Source organism: Thermobia domestica, chromosome 5 (assembly GCF_964235325.1).
Source record: "Thermobia domestica chromosome 5, izTheDome1.hap1.1, whole genome shotgun sequence".
Lineage (NCBI taxonomy): Eukaryota > Metazoa > Arthropoda > Insecta > Zygentoma > Lepismatidae > Thermobia > Thermobia domestica.
Genome location: NC_137458.1, coordinates 107,786,281 through 107,802,087, shown reverse-complemented (window position 1 = coordinate 107,802,087; position 15,807 = coordinate 107,786,281). Strand labels below are relative to the sequence as shown.

At 32.5% G+C, this 15,807-nt stretch overlaps 1 protein-coding gene across 1 annotated transcript in view; it reads right to left on the bottom strand.

The window, feature by feature from the left end:
• The window catches only part of LOC145684678 (uncharacterized), a 230,864-nt gene that overhangs the window by 198,501 nt on the left and 16,556 nt on the right, over nucleotides 1–15,807 (bottom strand). The window lies entirely within an intron of this gene.

The window sequence follows — 15,807 nt, the reverse complement described above, 5'->3', positions numbered from 1 at the left end:
CTTCATTTCTTTCGTGTATACTGTGCAATTACTTGCAGTCTTTTTCTATTTTTATTCCTGTAATTTTTAGTGACGACTACAATGTGTGGGTAATTTACAAATATGAATTTCCTTGAAGGGTTTTTAAATTTTAGCTTATAGTATTTCAGTGAACACTACGATTTACAATGTCATTTAGTAGAGTGCATAAAAACGGTGACCTTGAGCACAGTTGTACAAATTACCGGCAGCGAGACTAATTTAAGTATGTTATATAAACTGGGCTATTTCTCGCAGTCTTCCTGAATATTTATTGTTGTATTTTCAATGAAGACTACAATTTAGTATGTTATTTAGAACACCAATATTGTTGAAATTTTTAAAAACATTTTTCATAGCATTTGAGGGAATAATGCTTTTTGCGCTGTAATATAGTACAGTACATTTCAGTGGTGACATTGTCTATAGTTGTTCATATTACCTGCAGCAAGACTTCTTCACATATTTTATACATAGGGGAAAAATACGTGTAGTCTTCCAGTATCTTTACTGTTGTCTTATCAATGAATAGTACAATTTGTAGATGATTTACAAATATGAATTTTGTTGGAGACTTTTTAATTATTTGTTCGTAACATTTGAGTGAACACTATATTTTGCGTTGTCGTTTACTGTAGTGCATTTTGATGGTGACCTTGGGCATAATTTACATATTACCTGCTGTTGGACTTCTTCAAATATTTCATATATACTGGGTAACTACATGCAGCCTTCCTGCATATTTATTCTTGTATTTTCAATGAAAACTACAATTTGCAGCTAATTTACAAATATGAATTTTGTTGGAGGCTTTATAAACATTTGTTCATAGCATTGGAGTGAACACTACTTTTCGCACTGTAATATAGTAGAGACTTTGGGCATAGTTGTACTTATTACCTGGAGCAAGTCTTATCTAAATGTTTCATATATACTGTTCAATTTCTGGTAGTCTTCCTGCAGATTTATTTTTGTATTTTCAATGAAAATTACAATTTGGTAGGTAATTTACAAACATGAATATTGTTCAACATTTTTTAAACATTTGTTAATACTATTTGATGAAACAGTGCTTTTGCGATGTAATATAGTACAGTGCATTGAATTGTACATATTACCTGCAGCAAGACTTTTTCAAACGTTTCCCATATACTGGGCTATTACTTTCATTCTTCCTAGTTACTTGTTCTTGTATTTTCAATGCACATTACAATTTAGTAGCGTATTTACAAACATGAAATTTGATAGAGGATTTTAAAACATTTGTGCATAGCGTCTGCGTTAATACTGTTTTGCACTTTCTTTTATAGAAGCACATTATAATGATGATCTTGGGCATAATTGTAAATATTACCTGCAGGAAGACTTCTTGAAATCTGTCCGATGTACTGGGAAATTAGTTGCAGTCGTTCTGCATATTTATTCTAATGCGTAATTTTAATGAAAACTACAATTCGTAGCTAATTTACATATATGAAACATGTTGCAGACTCTCTAAATATTTGCTCAAAGCATGCGAATGAACACTACTTTTTTGCACTGAAATGTAGTACAGTACATTATCATGATGACCTTGGGCATAATTGTACATATTACCTGCAGCAAGACTTCTTCAGATTTACTGTGGTGGGAAATTATTTGCAGTCTTCCTGTATCTTTACACTTGTATTGTCAATGAAGACTACAATTTGTTCGTAATTTACAGATATCAATTTTGTTGACGGTTTCTAAAATATTAGTTCAGAACAATCAGTGAACACTACGTTTTACAAAGTGACTTACAACATAGCATTATAATGGTGATCTTGTGCGTAATTTAACATATTACCGGCAGAAAGACATTTTCAAAAGTTTCATATACAGTGTGCATTTACTTGCCGTGTTTCTACGTTTTTGTTCTTGTATTTTCAGGAAACATTATAATTTAGTAGTTAAGTTACTAATATGAAGTTTATTGGAGGATTTCTCTATATTGTTTTTCATAGCATCTCTTCATAACAATATTTTTTTTTACATTATTATTTAATGAAGGACATTATAATGGTGACCTTCGGCACAATCACGCATATTACTGACAGCTCGATTTTTCAGATGCTTCTGGAGACTTCGCTACAGATTTATTCTTCTAATGTTAATGAATACTATAATTTGGAGGATATTTACAAATATGGATTTTGATTAAGGCTTTTTAAACTCTAGTTTATAGCGTTCGAATGAACACTACATTTTCACTGTAATATAGTACAGTGCATTATAATGGTGACCTTGGGCATATTTGTACATATTACCTGCAGCAAGAGTGCTTGAAATGCTTAATGTATTCTCGGAAATTAGTTGCATTCTTAGTGGGTCTTTGTGTATTTTCAATGAAGACTACAATTTGTAGGTAATTTAGAAATATAAATTTTGTTGGAGGCTCTTCAAATATTTGTTCATAGCATTTGACTTAGCCCTACGTTTTAGAGTCTCATTAAGTAGAGTGCATTATGATGCTAACCTTGGGCATAATTGTACATATTACCTGCAGGAATACTTCTTCAAATGTTTTATATATACTGGACAATTACTTGCAGTCTTCATGAATTCTAATTTTCCTATTTTCAATAAAGACTACAATTTATATATAATTTACAAGTAGAAATTTTGTTGGTGGCTTTTTCAACATTTGACATAAGCATTTGTGTCGAACTTTTTTTTCACAGTGTTATTTAGCAGAGTGTGTTATAAGGGTGACTTTAGGCTAATTGTACATATTACGTGCAGCGAGACATTTTCAAATGTTTCATGCACTGCGCAATTACTTGCTGTGTTCCTACGTATTTGTTCTTGAATTTTCAATGAACACTACAATTTTCCAAGTAATTTACAAATATTAAGTTTCTTGAAAGCGTTTCAACATTTGTTGATTTGCGTCAACACCATCTTTTACAGTGAAATTCAATAGAGTGTGTTATAATGGTGACCTTGGGCATAATCGTACATGTTACCTCCAGGAAGAGTTCTTCAAATGTTCCATATATACTTGGCAATTACTATATCTTCCTGCTCATTTATTGTTGCATTTTAGATAACGACTACAATTTGTAGTAATTGAAAAATATGATTTTTTTTGGAAGCTTTTTAAATATTTATTCATACCATTTCCGTCAACATTACCGTTTACACTGCCATTTTCAGAGTTCATTATAAGGGTGACCATGGGCATAATTGCACATACTAACTGCAGCAACACTTCTTCAAATATGGCGTATATACTGGATAAATACACCCACTCTTGTAGGTATTTGTTCTTCTATTTACAAAAAAGAAAAAAGACACTAAAATTTAGTAGATAATTTACTAATACGAAGTTTGATGGAGGGTATTTAAACATTTGTTCATAGTATTTGTGTGAACACTATATTTTACAGTGCCATTTACTGCAGTATATTATAATGGTGACCTTCGGCATAATTGTACATATTACCTACAGCAAGACTTCTTCCAATGTTTGTTATATGGTGGATAATTACTTGCTGCTTCCTGTATCTTTACACTTGTATTTTCAATGAAGATTACAATTTGTACATAATTTACAGATATCAATTTTGTTGGAGGCTTTTTAAAATTTTGTTCAGAATATTTTATTGAACACTACATTTTATAGGCTTATTCAGCAGAGTGCATTATAATGGTGACTTTTCGCATAATTGTACATATTACCTTCAACAACACTTTTTCAAAGATTTCATATACACTGTGCAATTACCTGAGTGTTACGTATTTGTTATGTTTTGAATCAGCACAACAATTTGTTAGGTAAGTTACAAATATGAACTTTGTTGGATGCATTTTAAATATTTGTTCATAACAATTGACTTAACACTACGTTTTACAGTGTCATTAATTAGAGTGCATAATGATGCTGACCTTGGGCATAATTGTACATATTTCCTGCAGCAAGACTTCTTCAAATCTTTTATATACACTAGGCAATTACTTGCAGTGTCAAAGGATCTAAATTACTGTATTTTCAATGAAATCTACAGTTTGTAGGTAATTTATAAATATGGATTTTCTTGGAGGTTTTTAAACATTTGTTCATAGCATTTGCGCCAACACTATCTTTTACAATGTCGTATACTAGATTGCATTATAATGGTGACCTTGGGCGTGATTCTACATATTACCTGTGGCAAGACTTCTTCAAAGGTTTCATATACCGTATGCAATTACTTGCCGTGTTCATATATATATATTTGTTCTTGTATTTTTGTGAATACTACAATTTACCAAATAACTTACAAAATATGAAGTATTTTGAAGGCTTTTTAAACAGTTATTCATGGCATTTGAATGAATATTACGTTTTACACTGTCATTTAACAGAGTATATTATAATGTTGAGTTTGAGCAGAATTACATTCATTACCTGCAACAAGACTTCTTCAAATGTTTCATATATACTGGCAATTACTCATATATACTAGGTAATTTACAAATATGAATTTTGTTGGAGGCTTTTTAAAGATTAGTATATAGTTGAGTGGACACTAGTTTTTCTTTGTAATATATTACAGTGCGTTATAATGGTGACATTGAGCATAGTTGTACATATTACCTGCAGCAAAGCTTCTTGAAATGTTTCATTTATAATGGTCAATTTCTTCCAGGCTTCCTGGAGATTTATTCTTGTATTGTCAATGAATAATTCTAAAAAAATTGATATAATTACCTGTAATTCTAGTAAACAGGGTGGTTTTAAAGAATATTCTTTCTCGTGTAATCTTCATACATATATGCTCGTATTCCTTCCTACAGGAGTATATTAAGGATGCTTTCTCTAAGATTGTTTCTCGTGAGCGCTCTTTACAAATTTAATAAAATAAGCTTTTTGTAAATGAATTGTTATTTGTGTCATGAAAATTAATATATAGGGTTTTTTTTACTAAAATACTTGCTCGTGCAGGCTTTCTAGAAATTAATTTCTTATACTTAACTATAAAAGTAATAAGAAAAGGGCTATTAACCAACATAATTCGTTGAGGATACCCCATTAATGTTTGCTGGGTATATTTGTTACAGAATTATATTAAAGATTCTTCTTCTAAGATAGCTTGTGAGAAGACTACAAATTTAGTAAAAAAAAAAAAAAAAAGCCTGTATGTTAATATATCTTTATTAGTGGCTTAAAAATTAATACTTAGGCCATTTATATTCAAATGCTTGCTTTTGCAGGCTTTCTAAAAACTATTTCTATATTTAATTGTAAAAGTAATAGGAAGAGAGGATTTAAACCAAATTCTTTCTCGTCGAAACTTCATACAAATTTTGACGTATTCGTTACTAGAGTAGTATATTTAGTATGTTTTTTCTAAGATAGCTTGCGGTGAAGGCTTTTCATAAACTTAGTAATGCAGACATTTGTAATGCAGTATTATTCATGCCTTGAAATTTAATATTTGGGGCCTTTTTACTCAAATGCTTGCTCCTACTGGCTTTCTTCAAATTTCTTTCTCACCCTAACTGCAAGTGTAATAAGAAGAGCAGTTTGCAACAAAAATCTTTCTCCACGAAGCTTCATAAATATTTGCTCGCATTTCTTGCTACAGGAGTATACTTAGGATGCTTTTTCTAAGATGTGGTGCTGGAACTTTTTACAAGTTTAGTAAAGGAGGCTTTATGTAAATATACTTTTATTCGTGACTTAAAAATTAATATCTAGGTTGTTTCTACTTTAATGCTTGCTTTTGCATTCTGTGTAAAAGAACTTTTTCATATACTTAGCTGTAACAGTAGTAAGAACAGCAATTTCAAAGAAGATCCGTTCCCGTGGAAACTTCATACAAATTTGTTCGTATTCCTTACTACAGCAATATATTTATGAAGTTTTTATCTAAGATAGTTTCTGCTGAAAGCTCGTTATAAATTTAGTAACGGAATTTTTTATGTAAATCAATTTTTATTCGTGCCTTTAAAATTAATATCTAGGCCGTTTTTTGTAAAATGCTTCTTTCTGCAAGCTTTCTAAAAAAGTGTTTCTTATACTTAGATTTTAAAAGTAATAAGCAGAGCAGCTCTAAACAATATGATTTCTCATAGAAACTTCATACGTATCTGCTAGTATTTCTTCCTACACGAGTATATTTAGGATGTTTCTTCTAATATAATGTCTGGTGAAAGCTCTTATCAAATTTAGTAAGGGAGTTTTTTTCTTAATGGATATTTATTCCTGACTTGAGAATTAATATTTAGAGCATTCTTACTAAAATGCTTGCTCCTGCAGGCTTTCTACAAATTTCTTTGTTATACTTGACTGTAAGAGTAATAAGCAGAGAGCTTTTATAAAGCACGCTTTCTCGTGAAAACTTCATTTATATTTGCTCGTATTGCTTCCTACGAAAGTTTTTAAAAAATGTTTTCTGTAAGTTAGTTTCTGTTGGAGACTTTTTATAAATTAAGTAGAGGAGAATTTATGTAAATGAACTTCAATTCCTGCTTTGAAAATTAATATTTAGGGTGGTTTTACTAAAATGGTTGCTCTACCACGCTTTGTAAAGATTTGTTTCTTACACTTAGCTGTAAAAGTAATAAGAAACCGGTTTTAAAGAACAATTTGTCCAGGAAACTTCATAAATATTTGCTGGTAATCCTTGCTACAGGAGTACATTTAGGATGCTTTCCCTAAGATAGCTAATGGTGAAGACTGTTCACAAATTTAGTAAACGAGATTTCATTTACATGTATTTTATTTTGTGGCTTGGAAATTAATATTTAGGGCATTTCTACTTAAATGATTGCTTTTGCAGGCTTTCTAAAATACTCTTTCTTATACGTAGCTGTAAGAGTAATTATCACAGATGATTTAAACCAGATTCTTTCTTCAAACCTCATATAAATATAATCGTATTCGTAACTACATCAATATATTTACTCTGTTTTCTTTGAAGGCTTTTTACAAACTTATTAAAACAGCCTTTTTGTAACTGAATTAATATTCGTGCCTTGGAAATTAATATTATGCAGTTTCTACTAAAAGGTTTGCTCCTGCTGGCTTTCTAGAAATTCCTTTCTCACAATTTACTGCAAGACTAGTAACAAGTGTGGTTTCAAACAACAACCTTTGTCCCGGAAACTTCATAAGTATTTGCTCGCATTCTTTCCTACATGAGTATATTTAGGATGCTTTCTCTAACATAGCTTGAGGTAGAGGCCTTTTATAAATTTAGTAAGGATGCTTTATGTAAATGCATTTTATTTATGCCTTGAAAATTAATATTTATGGGTTTTTTATTAAATGCGTGCTCCTGCCGGCTTCATAAAAATATCTTTTATACCTAGCTCTAAGAGTAATAAGCAGAGCGGTTTTAAACAATATGTCTCCTCGTAAACATTTTATACATTTCTCCTCGAATTCCTTCTTACAAGATTACATTTAAGATGTTTTTTTCTCATATAGTTTGTGATGCAGGCTCTTTACAAATTTAGAAACGCAGGAATTTTCTAAATGAATATTTATTCGAGGCTTGAGAATTTTTATTAGCGTTTTTACTAAAATGCTTGCTCCTGCAGGATTTCTAAAAAAAAAAAAAAAAAAACCTCTTTTATACCTTGCTGTAAGAGTAATAAGCATTGCAGTTTTAAACAACATATTCTCTCGTGGAACATTCATACATATTTCCTCGTATTACTTGCTACAGCTGTACATTTATGATATTTTTCAAACATAGCTTGTGGTGGAGATTTTTTACAAATTTACTTTAACAGAACCTTTCTGTTAAAGAATTTTCATTAGCGTCTTGAAAATTAATATTAGGCGGTTTTACTAAAATGCTTTCTCGTGTAATATTTCTAGAAATTTATCTCTTACACTTAACTATAAAAGTAATAAGAGCGGTTTTAAAGAACATTATTTGTCCAGGAATCTTCATAAATATTTGCTCGTAATCCTTCGTACAGGAGTACATTTAGTATCTTGAAGACAACTTGTGGTCGGGACTTTCTACAAATTTTGTAAATGAGGCTTTTTGTAGATGAATTTTTATTCGTACCTTAAAAAGAAATATGTAGGAATTGTTTTAGTAAAATCCTTGCTCCTGCAGGCTTTCTAAGAATCATTCTTATACTTAGCTTTTCCTAATATAATTTGTGCTTGAGGCTCCTCACAAATTTAGTAACATGGGCTTTTTCTAAATGAATATTTATTCCTGGCTTGAGAATTTATATTTACGGCGTTTTTCCTAAAATTCTTGCTCCTGCCGGATTTCTAAAAATAATTCTTTCTTATACTTAACTGTAAGAGTAATAAGCAAAGCAGTTTTGAACAACATACTTTATCCGCAAACGTCATACATATTTGCTCTATCTTAAATACACCTGTACATTTAGGATGTTTTCTCTAAGATACTTTGGGATGCAGCTTTCTTATAAATTTAGTAAGTGAGACTATCTAAACAAATGTTTATTCATGGCGTCAATATTAATAATTAGGAGATTTAAACTAAAATGCTTGATGTGCAGACTTTCTAAAAAAATTCTTTCCTATAATTACCTGTAAGACGAGTAAACAGAGATACTTTAAAGAACATCTATTCACCTGTAAACTTCATACATATTTGCTCGTATTCCTTGCTGCAGGAGTATATTTCGAATGCTTTTTCCATGATAGTTTGTGACAGCGACTTTATACAAATTTAGTGAAGGAAACTTTCTTAAATGAATTTCTATTCTTGTCTTTAAAATTAATATTTAGGGCAGTTTTACTAAAACGCTTTCTCGTGCAGGCTCTCTAGAAATTTCGTTTTTACACAACTATAAAAGTAATAACAGGAGCGGTTTTAATGGAAAAAACTGTGTCCACGAAACTTCATAAATAATTGCTCGTATTCCTTCCTACAGCAGTATATTTAGGATGTTTTTTCTAAGATAGCTTGCCGTACAGACTTTGTACACATTTAGTAAAGCAGGCTTTAGGTACACGAATTTTTATTCGTGCTTTGAAAATAAATATTAAGGTTCTTTTCACTCAAATGCTACCTCCTGCAGGCTTTCTTAAAGTTTCTTTCTTACGCTTAACTATAGGAGTGATAAGAGAAGAGATTTTATACAAGATACTCTGTCCAAGAAACTTGATAAATATTTGCTCGTATTCCTTCCTGCAGGAGTACATTTAGCATGATTCCTCTAAGATAGTTTCTGTTGGAGGCATTCTACAAATTTACTACAGAAGAGTTCATGTAAATGTATGTTTATTCCTGGCTTGAAAAATAATATTTACCGCGCTTTCACTTAAATTCTTGCTTATACAGGCTTTCTAAAAACCTTTTTCTTGTACTTAGCTGGAAGTTTTATAAGCAAAGCGTATTTAAACAAGATCCTTTCTCGTCTAAACTTCATACAAATTTCATTACATTCGTTACTAAATCAATATATTTAGCATGTTTTTCTAACAGCTCGAGGTTCAGGCTCTTTACAAATTTACTAAAGGAGGCTTTTTTCTAAAACATTAATATTAATTCCTAAAAGTTTAATGAATAGGGCGTTTCTCTAAAGTTTTTCCTCCTGCAGTCTATCTAGAAATTTCTTTCTCACACTTAACTGCAAAAGTAATAAGAGCAGTTTTAAAGAAGAATCTCTCTTCAGGAAAATTCATATACATTTGCTCTAATCCTTGACACAGGAGTATTTTTAGGATGTTCTTTCTAAGGTAATTTGTGGTAGATGCATTTTGCAGAAAATATTAAATGAGACTATGTAAATATATTTCTATTCGCGGATTGAAAATAATAATAAGGGAGTTTAAACTTAAATGTTTGCTGTGCAGGCTTTCTTCAAAATCTTTCTTATAATTACCTGTAAGACTAATAACCAGAACGGTTTTAAAGAACATGCTTTCTCGTGGAAAATGTATACATATTTGCTCGTATTATTTGTTACAGGAGTATATTTAGGATGCTTTTCCTAAGATAGCTTGTGGCGGAGACCTTTTGCAAATTTAGTGAAGGAACCTTTTTGTAAATGAATTTTGTTAGCTTCTTGAAAATTAATATTTAGGCGGTTTTACTAAAATGCTTGCTCGTGCAGGCTTTCTACAAACTAATTTCTTACACTTAAATATAAAAGTAATAAAAAGACAGGTTTTAAAGAACTTAATTTGTCCAGGATTCTTCATAAATATTTGCTCATAATCCTTTAATACAGTAGTATTTTTAGGATCTTCTTTCTAAGATAGTTTGTGATAGAGGCATTTTACAAAAAATAGTAAATGAAACTATGTAAATATATTTTTATTCGTGGCTTCAAAATTAATAATAAGGGCGTTAAAACTTAAATGTTTGATGTGCAGGCTTTCTTAAAAACCTTTCTCATAATTACCTGTAAGACTGATAATCAGAATGGTTTTAAAGAACATACTTTCTTATGGAAAATTCATACATATTTGAAGTATTCCTTGCTACAGGAGTACATTTAGAATGCCTTTTCTAAGGTAGTTTGTGCCCCGACTTTCTACAAATTTAGTAAGGGAAGCTTTTTATAAATGTATTTTTATTCCAGTCTTCACAATCAATATACAGGGCGTTTTTATTAAAATGCTTGTTCGTGAAGGCTTTCTAGAAATTAATTTCTTACACTTAACTGTAAAACTAATAAGAAGAGCAGTTTTAAAGACCATAATTTGTCCTGGAATCTTCGTAAATATTTGTTCGTAATCCTTCATATAGAAGTGCATAGATAAATTCTTTTGGAGACTTTTTACAAATATAGTGAAGGAGGCTTTATGAAAATGTATTTTTATTCGTGACTTCAAAATTAATATTTATCACGGTTTTACTTAAATGTTTGCTTTCGCAGGCTTTCTAGGAAACTCTTTCTTATACTTAGCAGTAAGAGCAATAAGCAGAGCTAATTTGAACAAGATCCTTTCTTCTCGAAGCTTCACACAAATTTGATTGTATTCGTTACTCCAGCAATATATTTAGGATCTTTTTCTAAGATAGCTTGCGGTGAAGGCTTTTCACAAATTTTGTAAAGAAGGCTTCTTGTAAATGAATTTTTATTCGTGCGTTAAAAAATATATAGGATTTTGTTTCAGTAAAATCCTTTCTCCTGCAGGCTTTCTAAAAATATCTGTTATCCTTAGTTCTAAGCGTAACGAGCAGAGCAGTTTTAAACAACATGCCTTCTCTTAGAACCTTCATGCATATCTGCTACTATTATTTGCTATAGCTGTATATTTAGAATGTTTTTCTAATATATTTTATACTGGAGGCTGTTTACAAATTTAGTAAAAGGGTTTTTTTCTATACGAATATTTATTCCTATCTTGAGAATCTATATTTAGGGCGATTTTAGTAAAATTCTTGCTCTTGCAGGATTTCTAAAAGTTTTTTTTTTCTTATACTTAGCTTTAAGAGTAGTAAGTAGAGCAGTTTTGAACAACATGCTTTATCGTGCAAACATCATACATATTTGCTTGTGTTCTTTCCTACACTTGTACATTTATCATTGTTTCTCTAGCATATTATGGACTGCAGGCTTCTTACAAATTAGGAAAGTGAAACTGTCTAAACAAATGTTTATTCGTGGCTTCAATATTAATAATAAGGGCGTTTAAACTAAAATGCTTGACGCGTATTCATTCTAAGAATTTGTTTCTTACAGTCACCTAGTAAGACTAGTAAGCACACTGACTTTAAAGATTTTTCTCTGATAGTTTTTGGCGCATACTTTATACAAATTTAGATATGGAAGCTTTTTTAAATCACTTTTTATTCGTGTGTTGAAAATTAATATTTAGAACGGTTTTAGTAAAATACTTGCTCGTGCAGATTTTCCTAGAAATTTCTTTGTTACACTTTATTTCAAAATTAATAACAAGAGTGGTTCTAGGGGACATACTCTGTCCAGGAAGCTGCATATTTTTTTCTCGTATTCCTTGCTACAGTAGCATATTTAGTATGTTTATTGTAAGACAGCTTGCGGTGCAGGCTTTGTATAAATTTCAAAAATAAGTTCTATTTAAATGAACTTTTATTCGTGTCTTGAAAATTAATAATTAGGGTGTTCTTAGTAAAATGGGTGCTCCTGAAGTCTCTCTAGAAATTTCGCCCTTACCCTTAACTGTAAGAAGAATAAGAAGAGTGGTTCTGAAGCTTATCGAGGAAACTTGAACATACTTGCTCGTATTGCTTGCTACAGTAGTATATTTAGGATGTTTTTTTCTAATATACACTGTATTGCAGGTTTTATTTACAATTTTAGTAGAGCAGACTTTAATTAAATACATCTTTAGTAATGGTTTCAAACATAATATTTAAGGTGTATTTGATAAAGTCCTTGCTCCTACACAGTTTCTAAAACAATTCTCTCTTATACTAAGCTACAAGACTAATACGAAGAGTGGTTTCAAACAACATCCTTTCTCGTGGAAACTTTATACATATATGCTCATATTCGTTGCTACAGCAGTATACTTAGGATGTTTTGTCTAAGGTATTTTGCGGTGCAGGCTTTCAACAAATTTACTAAAGGAGGCTTTACATAAACAAATTTCTATTCGTGCTTTGAAAATTAATATTTACGTTTTTTTTTTTTTTTTTTTTTACTAAAATGCTTTCCCCTGTAGACTTTCTACAAATTTCTTTCTTACGCTTAACTTTAAGAGTAATGAGAGGATTAGTTTTAAAGAACATACTTTGTACAGGAAACTTCATAAATATTTGCTCGTAATCCTTCATACAGGAGTATATTTAGCATGATTACTCTAAGAGAGCTTGTGGTACAGGCTTTCTACAAATTTACTACTGGAGGCTCTATGTAAATATATTTTTATTCCTGGCTTGAAAATTCATATTTAGGACATTTTTACTTAAATGCTTGCTTATACAAGCATTCTAAAAAGATCTCTCTTATACTTATCTGGAGGAGTAATAAGCAGAGCGGATTTAAACAAGATCCTTTCTCGTCGAAATTTCATACGAACTTGATCGCATTAGTTACTACATCAATATGTTTACCATGTTTTTTTCTAACGCAGCTTGCGGTTGAAGCTTTTTACAAATGTATTAAAGAAGGCTTTTTTTAACAGAATTATTATTCGTGCCTTCATATTTAATAATTAGGACCTTTTTCTGCAATGCTTGGTCCTGTTGGCTTTCTTCAAATTCCTTTCTCACACTTAAGTGCAAAGGTAATAAGAGTGGTTTTAAACAAGAATCTTTGTGCGGGAAACTTTATACATATTTGCTCGTGTTCCTTGGTATAGGAGTATATTTGAAATGCTTTTTCTAAGATAGCTTTTGTTGACAGCATTTTACAAATTTGGTACAAGAGGCTTTATGTAAATCTATTTTTATTCATGGCTTGCAAATTAATATTTTGGGCCTTTTTACTAAAATGCTTGTTCGTGCAAAATTACTAAAAAATATTTCTTATACTTAGATCTAAGACTAATAAGGAGAGCAATTTTAAACAGCATGCTGTCTCGTAGAAGCTTTATAAATATCTGCTAGTATTCCTTCTTACAGGAGTATATTCAGGATGTTTTCCTAATATAGTTAGTTCTACTGGCTTTTCACAGATTTATTACCGGGGGCTTTTTCTAAATGAATATTTCTTCCTGACTTGAGAATATGTACTTAAGGTTGTTTTTACTAAAATGATTGCTTCAGTAGGCTTTGTGAAAAGATTATTTCTTATACTTAGCTGTAAGATTGATACGCAGAGCAGTTTTAGACAATATGCTTTGTCCTAAAAACTTCATACATATCTGCTCGTTTTCCTTGCTACAGGATTATATTTCGGATGTTTTTCTAATATACTTTGTGCTGAAAACTCTTTACAAATTTAGAACCGGAGGCTTTTTGTAAACGAATATTTATTTCTGGCTTGAGAATTTATATTTAGGACGGTTTTACTAAAATGCAAGCTTTCTAGAAAATCCTTTCTTATACTTAACAAAAAGAGTAATAAGCAGAGCCCTTTGAAACAACTTGCTCTCTCGTGCAAACATCATACATACTTGCTCGTATTCCTTTCTACAGGGTTATTCTTACTACATCTTTTCTAACACATTTTCTACTAGAAGTCTTTCGCAAATACAGATTGTGATCAGAAAAATGGAAACACCTGTACGAAATTGCAACTTTCCAGATTAATATGTTGTCGGGCCACCTTTCGCCTTCAGAACAGCCTTGATGAGACGTGGGATGGAGAAATAGAGGTCGTGAATCGTAGCAAGTGGAATTTTACACCATTCCTCGTGCAGGGCAACGGCCAGTTCTGTGAGAGAGGATGGAGGTGGAAATCGTCGCCGGAGTCGTGTTTCCAAGACGGACCACATATGTTAAATTATGTTGAGATCTGGGGATTGGGCGGGCCAGGGGAGGTCTTGACGTTCATCCCGATGTTCCTCAAACCACGCTGCAACAACGCCAGCTGTGTGAATGGGTGCATTATCATCCTGGAAGATGGCGTCATGTTCCGGGAACAACATCCGAACCATACGATGCAAGTGGTCTCCTAAAATTGCGACATAATCGTTGGTAGTGATTTGTCTGCTAAGTGTGAGCACAGGACTCAATGAAAACCATGATATGGCGGCCCACAGCATCACCGAGCCGCCGCCATGTTTCACAGTTGGGCGGAGACACTGCAGATCATAAGCTTCTTTGGGCGTTCTCCACACATAAACACGGCCCGTGGTTGGGAATAGGGTGAAGAATGACTCACCCTACTATATGACACGTTTCCAGTCCTCAACGGTCCAAGTTGCATGGTCGCGGCACCATTTGCGGTGCGCAAAAGCGTTATGGTCCCTGATGAGCGGTTTGGCCCGTGCAACACGACCCCGTAAGTTCATGTCATGTAATTCGCGGCGGACTGGATTGTCGAAACAGGGTGGGGGAGGTGCTGATTGAGTTCCTCCGTCACTTGCTCCGCAGTGCCACAACGGTTCTGCATGACAATGCGCTTTAATACCCGGCGTGACCTGTCACTCATGATTTTCTTCCGCCCACTGTTCCGCTTCCCCGATGTGGTTTTCCCGTGTGTTGTGTAGGCCGTCATCACCTTCGACACTCTCCCACGCGACACACCTAACACAGTAGTCACTGCCGTCACACACATAACCGCGCATCATCAATTTGCCCTCTTTGAAACTCTGAGAGGTCTCCCATTTTACACTACCCCCGTCTGCTGCAGCCACTGGACACTGCTGTTCCACTGCGCCTGACGTAGTATGGAGACCAACCTAACACACCACCACCAGCGGTCCGGCGCTGCGGGCGCCACGACACCACTGCCAACACATACATCTGACGTGTTGCCAACTACAGGTGTTTCCATTTTTCTGATCACCATCTGTATGTTCCTAGAGGTCTCTCCAAGAGTAATATCTATTAAATGTTTAACTGTGATTCATTGTCGGGAAGGCATTGTACTAACTTTGTCTTATTTGTTGCTGCAACGCTAATATTTGGTTTATTCTCCTGCAGGGATGGTACAAATTAAGTGGTATTCTATTATGCAATACTAGTATTTAGGTTCTCAATCAGTGACACGAATTCAGATCTGCGATTTATATAAATACATTTTCTCATTTCTCTGTCTAACAGGAGTATTTAGAACAATTTTTACTCATATGTTGCTCTCAGATCAATATTTGAATCAACTTTCCTCTTTATTTATTCCTGCGAAAGTCATTATCTACTAGATTGCATTATTTTCCAGGATTAGTACAAATATTTTATTCTTTCCTCCAAGATCAATTTTAGTGCAACATTCAGTTGCACAGAATTGCTTTCAAAATAT